Genomic DNA, 7,415 nt, shown 5'->3' with positions numbered 1-7,415 from the left:
TACTGCTTGTCAGTGTGCACACAAATCCCTAACCTGCCTAGTTTGTGCTCTGTGGTTGTAAGCTCAGGGGGAAGGTGGTGGAGCTGGACATTTATTTTATGAACCAAACACTCCTAAATTCAGCTCATGTGTAAGTGCACAAGATGCTGGCCTCTATGTGGGCTCTTTAATGCACAGCTGAGTGGTTTCTTATGCATTTCCGTCAATGATGGCTGTGGACTGAAGGTGGAACCTGGGACTGATTGAGGCAGCAGCTGCTGCCATCCATCACTTTCTCCCTGGCCAATAAGAAGAAGGCAGGACCTGCTTAGGGGCCGGATAGCTGACTGCTAACTGACAAATGAAGAAATCATTACTCAGGCTTGCGAGGGAAACCCAGCAATGCCATAATAAAACATATGAATATGACAATGCTCCTTTGATAGGTCAACTACTTTTCAGATTCAGAAACATCGTGTCTGTTTACAGTGTGTCAGTGCAGAGTGATTCCTTATTATCTGATTGCATGGTTTCGGGTCAGTATGTTATTTTGAGAAAAATGACATAACTCAGAGTTGTCTAAACATAGCCTTATTATTGAGGATTTGAGAGGTGAAACATAAATTACGTCAAATTAAACCTGACTGGTAAAAGCAGTTAATCCTAGAGGGAGCTCTGGCGCTAGGATAGCCCTTCAAAATTTGCAAAATTTAAGGGAGGGAGCTGGGTCTTGTATACTTCTTTACTGAGCCATCTTTGGATGCAGGATGCCACTAAAGCTGTAAGGTATGCACTGGTGAGAGAGTCACTAGCATCAAAGAGAAGCTTAATCCTGGCTGTTCATTGTAGGCCAAGACGAATGGTGGGAGATGCTACATCAGAATTCTACTAACTGACAACAATGAAGATGATAGGATATTAAAATAACAGAGGTCAGGTGGTGTCACTTACCCTCCAGATGCAAGATCTGTGCAGTAATTGTGATGAGCAACAAGTTCACTTGTCGGCCGGAGGAGGTTGACCTACAGAGACCTGTGAAGACGGTTACTAGAGCATCATGTTCTAGGAGCAGGGTATTTGGGTGGCCACCACTGGTATTGCTCAATCTGTAAAAAAGAAATCAAGTATCGGTGACCAGGAAGTGGAGGGAAAGTGCCCCAATAAAAACATTATGAAGCTTTGCCCAGTTTCTGACCATGAGTTAGTTTTCAGAACTAGAATCTGTTAGATCAAAGGAATGGTCAAGAGGAAAGACTGAACCATTATAGCAAATGGTTCCTCAGCCCTTCCTCAAAGGCACCAATGGCCATTCAGTCATGTAATCATACAATGGGGAAAGGGAAATATGTATATTTTCCAAGAATTGTTGGACAGATGCTCTTGGTGACGTGGAAGCATGGAATAGACTGAAAGATCTCAGACGGAAGGCGGGGGGCGGGGGTGGAAAGAGATTAGCCAAAGAACTTATATGCATATTTGCATAACTCATGGAAAAAGACAATAAGGTGGTGAAGGGGGGGAGCAGGGTGGAGGGGATCAATGGGGCAAAAGGGGGACATCTGTAATACTTTAAACAATAAATTTTGTTTCCAAAAAATATCCACTGATATGAGGAAATGCTGGTTATATAATCTTAAGTGAAACAGGCAGGCATATAACTCCCTGAATCTATAGCTATAGCTATACCTGCATCCAAATGCACATGTATGTGCTATATATAGGGTGTCCCCAAAAATGTAATCACACACTTTGAATAATTATAAAGGCAGCCCTTATTAAAATACATTTCATTTTCAAAATTGAGCTATCAGCTGTTAAAGTCTGTATACACTTTTTGGCACTATATATATATATATATATATATATATATATACATGTAATCCCAATTTTGTAAAAGAAAAATTCTAGGAATATATATATAAAAAAAGCTTGGAAGGAAATGACTAAGATGTTAATGGTGGTTGTCTCTTTAGTGGCTCACACCTCAGTGGGGGGGTCATTTCATTTCTTCAGGCTCTCATTTGAACAGAGTACCTCCCTAAAACAGAAGCTCACCCACTGCCTGTGGTCACCTCTCCGACCCTGCCAGGGTCCTGCTGCTGTCAGCTGCACCCGTGTGGCTGAGGGAAGTCCCTGATGGGTGAGGAGAGAAGAGGGGGAGGAAGCCGAGTAGTGTGGGAGGGATGATGGCCGTGCTCCTCTGGGCCAGCATCGATCAGCAGCAGTAATGATGACATAGTGAAATGTGCGATCCTGTATGTAAGAAACTGACCTTCTAAAGATTCCACAGGTTCCGTGAGAACAGAGGAGTCAAGAGAAGTGAATAGAGGGTATGTACTTCGATAGGTGGCTTAGGGAGTTGGATATTTTCACAACTTTCAGTCCTCCTTTCAGAAGATCAACCAAGCATCCTTTGGCTCTGCTTCGTCCTTCAGATCCTTCTGTGTGGCCCACTCTTCCCTGCGCAGGACACACACATGCCTTTCAGTGCCGCCCTCTCCTTGCAGCCCACGCTTGCCCGCCCGCCTTAATCTCCTGCGTCCTGCACCCTGCACACCCAGCGCTCCGCACATTCCACCGGGTCAGGACACAGCTCCTGGGGCTCTTTCATCATCGGGAGACCAGACGGTTGTTGCTAAGCAGAGTATACAGGGCACAACTGTAGCCAACTGTTTAACTCCAGCTAAGTCACGGTATTTCTCAGTTTGCCTGGATTACCAGTAGGGGAAGCAATGATTTTCCAGTTTACTACAAAAGCTGATGTCGTCGGTGACCTGTTATAAAAATGAGAGTTATGTTCTATGACTTTAATGTTGCTCGAACCCCAGGAAGCAAGCATTTATGCAGTCTATGTGATTTGTGGCAAAGCTCTGCCAGAAAATAAGAAGTCACAAAAGAAACAGATGGCATTGAATCTGTCTTAGGTAGGAAAACAACATTTTTGGATGGGGATGTGTATGTCTGCACTGCATCATTTATGACCTCTGACACATGGAGGTCACTTGAAATGGAATAGAACTAAAATAAAATTTTGCCTCCACTTTGTACCAGTGCCATGTTTTGAGGTCAATCTTTTCACTTCTCTGAGCCTCAGTTTCCTTATCTGTAAAATGGAGGTAATCACAGCCACTGTGGAAGTAAAGGAGGACATGCATGTAAAGGGCTTCTCAGAGTCTGCTGCCAAGTCATCACTCAGCAATTGTGAGCATCCTCCCACCAATAAATTTGGACTTGAATGTATAGTTGAACTTTGTTTTAATCTTGGAAAGTGTTAAACTGGTCAATGGTCATGTCTTAAAGAATAATACCACAAGGATTGGTACAATGGGAAGTGGGTCATTTGAAACCTGTTCTAAAATAATTTCTGACTTATTCAAACTCATAGTAACTGGATGTCATGTGCTGTGGAGAACCGGACCCAAGGCCTGGTGAAATACTGCAATGGGTCCCATTCTCTTAGTTTTCCCCTTATGACCAAATATGACATATTCCAACATCATCAGTTTCTCAGATCTTCATGGTTACGTGGAGCGGGAATAGTAAGCATCATTGTCTTTATCATAGTAGACTTTCGGTACATTTTTGTTGACTGATGCATGCATAGCCATTACGGAATGCAGTCATGCATTCAGAATGGAGGCTCTCACTGTTTCCTTGTGTGCAGCCTGAGACATTCACGGTGGAAGGTAGCAGGGAGCCCTTTAAAAAGCCTTCTGTTGTGGCTGACTGACTTGTTGACATTTATTGGATGCTGCCTGAGTGCTAATCACCTCACTCATTTACATCCTTATCTCTTTCATTTCTCCCAACCATGCCTCCCTCTAGGCTAGTCCTGAACTAACGAGGGCAATGTCTCCACAGCTTGGAAATATACACATTTCCCAGGGCCTTTTGTGCAAGTTTACAATTACTGGAGTATTAGGCGGGCATGGTTAGGTGGGGTGTTAGCTTGGTGGAAAAACAAAACCAAACACCAAACTAAACCAAATCAAACATGCGCACTGTGAGACCATGTCTAGAGAAGCAGTAAGGAAAGGACAGGAATATTTATAGAATGCCAACGATGTCTTAGGCACGATGCACACATGGCCTCAAAAGAAGCTACTGCAATCTCTCTCCTTTTAGAACTTGCTCCTCCTTATTTCACAGGACCTTTCGAAAACCACATGAAAAAACATGGACAAGTTGTAACTTCGGAGGGTATAGGATGGGGAGGAGAAAACACTAACAGAATCTTTTACTCTTTCCTCTCACTATAGCTTTGCATATGTCACCAACATTTTGGGGTGTCCTGTTTGAGCCCAGAAGAAATGGTGCGGGTACGGGGAGCATGAGCTCATGACTTAATGCCCGCTCTGTTCCATTGACTGCGTGGCCTTGCGTAACTAGACCCCAAGGGTTTCAGCTGCCTCAGGTGCAAATGGGGACAATATGCGCCTTATAGGGTTAGAAATAATGTGTGTAAAGTGCCTAGCACATATTTGTTACTCAGAATACTGGGGTTATTTCTTGTATCTGTTAGTACCGCTAAATCCAGTCTGGATTATATATGGTAAATATCACTTGTCTAGATTATATAAAATTTTTAGTTGATCTGCCAGTATTATTCTCTGATTTGACACCAGAATGATCTTTCTAAAATACTAATTGAATGTCTCTTTCCCTCTTCAAAAATCTTTAGTGCCTAAATATTTAGTGCTCTTTTTTAAAAGGCATGTAAAGAGTTTTAAAAAGTATCCCTACACTATTAAAAAAAAAACAAAACACATCTCTTTTTCCTATTGGCATTCCCCATTCCCAAGGCAGGCTTCTTAGGCAAGTGGCTTATACAGTCACACAGGGACCCCGCCCTTGGTTTAATGCTCTGCTACAGACTTCTTGAAATTCTTAGTGATTTTATCTTTGAACTTGTGCTTTGCAAGCGACAGATGTCACACGTAGCAATCGAGCTTGGGCACCATGAGCAGCACAGACATGTCAGGCTGCAGCTTGCATGTGCGTGGCTCAGCACTGCCCGCAGCCATTGGCTGAGCAGTCGGCCGGCCCCCTGGCATGCGTGTACCTGGGAGAGTCTTGGGTACCATGGGTCCCCAAGGGAGCATTCAGAACCTTAGCCCAGATTGGTAGTGGCAATGCTGGCAGTAGAAGCTGAAGTAGCAGCAGTGGTGTCCCTGGAGAGAGGACGGACTTCGCGTGGGGTCAGTGCCTGCACACTGGGCTTCTTACAGTGGGCATCGCCGGACCCCACCCCCGTGCATTTGCACAAGTCTGAATTCTCCAGCTGGTGTGTAGGCTCAAGAGCTCAGGAGACAAGACAGTAAATTTTGTCTGTAAATTATTACAAAGTTAAAACTTACACGAGGATATTGTGATAAAGCATATGAGAGAGTTAGAATTCTTCAAAGAGTTTTGAATTTCTGGTTTCGGTAACTGCTGCAACATTGCAAAGCAAATGCCTACAGGCTTATAAATAGAAATTAAATGTAAAGATGATCACACTTGACAGAGTAGAATGCTATTTTATATGATCATTAATGAGACATTTTAAAAATCATTTTTTCCTTGCAATTGAAGACAGAGATGGAATGAATACACAGGTATTTTGAGTTACATATACATCATGAAACTGCCTTTTCATTTCTTATACAACCTCCATAAGTTTCAGGAAATGTCAGAGGAAACGTTAAAATGCCATTGTGTAAATTTACATTTAAAATTAAATTCAGATTTGCATGAAAGGTCAAATATTTAAGATAGCATTCTGCAAGAGTACTCAGCTAAAATTTATATTATGGAATACTTTATCAGGAATGCATCCCAGTGTTATCACAGCCCATACAACTATCCTTAACAATTCCAGTAAATTTGTATCAGCAGAAAGATCATTCTGAAACTTAAAAGTGATCAGAAATTATTTGTGCTCTTGCATTGCTTTTAATTGTATTGTTCAAAAATTAAGTTCCTAAAAGTACAAATTATTTATTGTTTTAAGTGGCTTTGTAGAAAAATGAACCAGAAACCCAGATATCACATTAATAAAGTATTATTATTCATGGTAGTACATACAATTATGAGACTAAGAATATAATTTTCTTTGTAATTTATAAGTATATGAAAGTCATATATCACTATTACTCCATTTTTTCCTTTTTTTTAAAGATATATTTTATTGATTTTTTACAGAGAGGAAGGGAGAGAGAATTAGAAACATTGATGAGAGAGAAACATCAGCTGCCTCCTGCACACCCCCCGCTGGGGATGTGCCCGCAACCAAGGTACATGCCCCTGACCGGAATCGAACCTGGGACCCCTCAGTCCGCAGGCCGACACTCTATCCACTGAGCCAAACCAGTCAGGGCTCCTTTTTTTTTGTTGTTTTTAAAGGAAAAAGCTTTGTATTTCAGTACCTTAACAGCACTTTCCCCTGCTTTTTGAACTAAGAGCCACACATCTTCATTTTGTGCACAAAATATATATCGGACTCTGCCCATCCCCTCTACCATCACTTACCTCCAATTAGTTACCTAACACACTCCAATATTTGGACCCACAATGTCCCTCCATCTTGGCATTCCTTTCATTATATTGTTGCTCCTTCTCAAAATACCTTTCCAAGTCTCTCACCTATAAAATTCCTACTCATCCTTTCATTCTCAGCTCTATAAAAATGCTATATTCCTGTAGCATTTCACACATACATTAGTTAGAGTTTTAATATTTTGTGCTATCATAAGCTGTTGTATGTTTATTGCTTTTGCTAGACTCTGATCTCCTTGAAGGCAAAGACTTTATCCAACACCTTTTCTTAGAACCTAGTACTGTGCTTTTCATATTTTAGGAGTTTAATGAATATGATTAAACAGGGTATTGAGGAGAATTAGCAGTCAACAAAATTAATAATAAGGATGCCAATAATTTGGCTAAGGCATTGATCAGCATATCTCTACCTAATCAGCAAGTGTCCTTGTCTCTCACTGCTTTATTCCTGGAGAGGCAAAACAGAATCGAAGATTGGAGGGATTAGTAAAAGTTAGCGGAACAAAAAGGAACAGGGGAGAAGAGTGTGGCATCAAAAGCAGAAGGCTGCTAGGTTCTAAGTCCCAGAGGCAGACCATACATGCTGAGTCCCAGAACTGAAGAGGTTTTCATCTTCAAGATTCTTCCTTGTTCTAAGAGGATGGCCTTCACATTGAGAGAAGGAATTTTTTGGAACAATAATTATAGTAGTATTCTCCTCTTCTAGGACCTCCAAATAAGCATTTAGGGTTCATTATGCCAAAATAATGAAAGTTAAGCTATTTAACAAAATATATAATGTAATACATAGAACTTTCCTTATTACGAAAGTTTGGATCATTATGAATGTCCCTGGATCCTGATGTTCTTGGTCCAATTGGATGGTCAGTGAATAAATTAGCCAGTATCACAGAGGTTCA

This window comes from Myotis lucifugus, unplaced genomic scaffold (assembly GCF_000147115.1).
Source record: "Myotis lucifugus unplaced genomic scaffold, Myoluc2.0 scaffold_57, whole genome shotgun sequence".
NCBI classification, from domain to species: Eukaryota; Metazoa; Chordata; class Mammalia; order Chiroptera; family Vespertilionidae; genus Myotis; species Myotis lucifugus.
Note: the sequence above shows the minus strand (reverse complement) of the source record.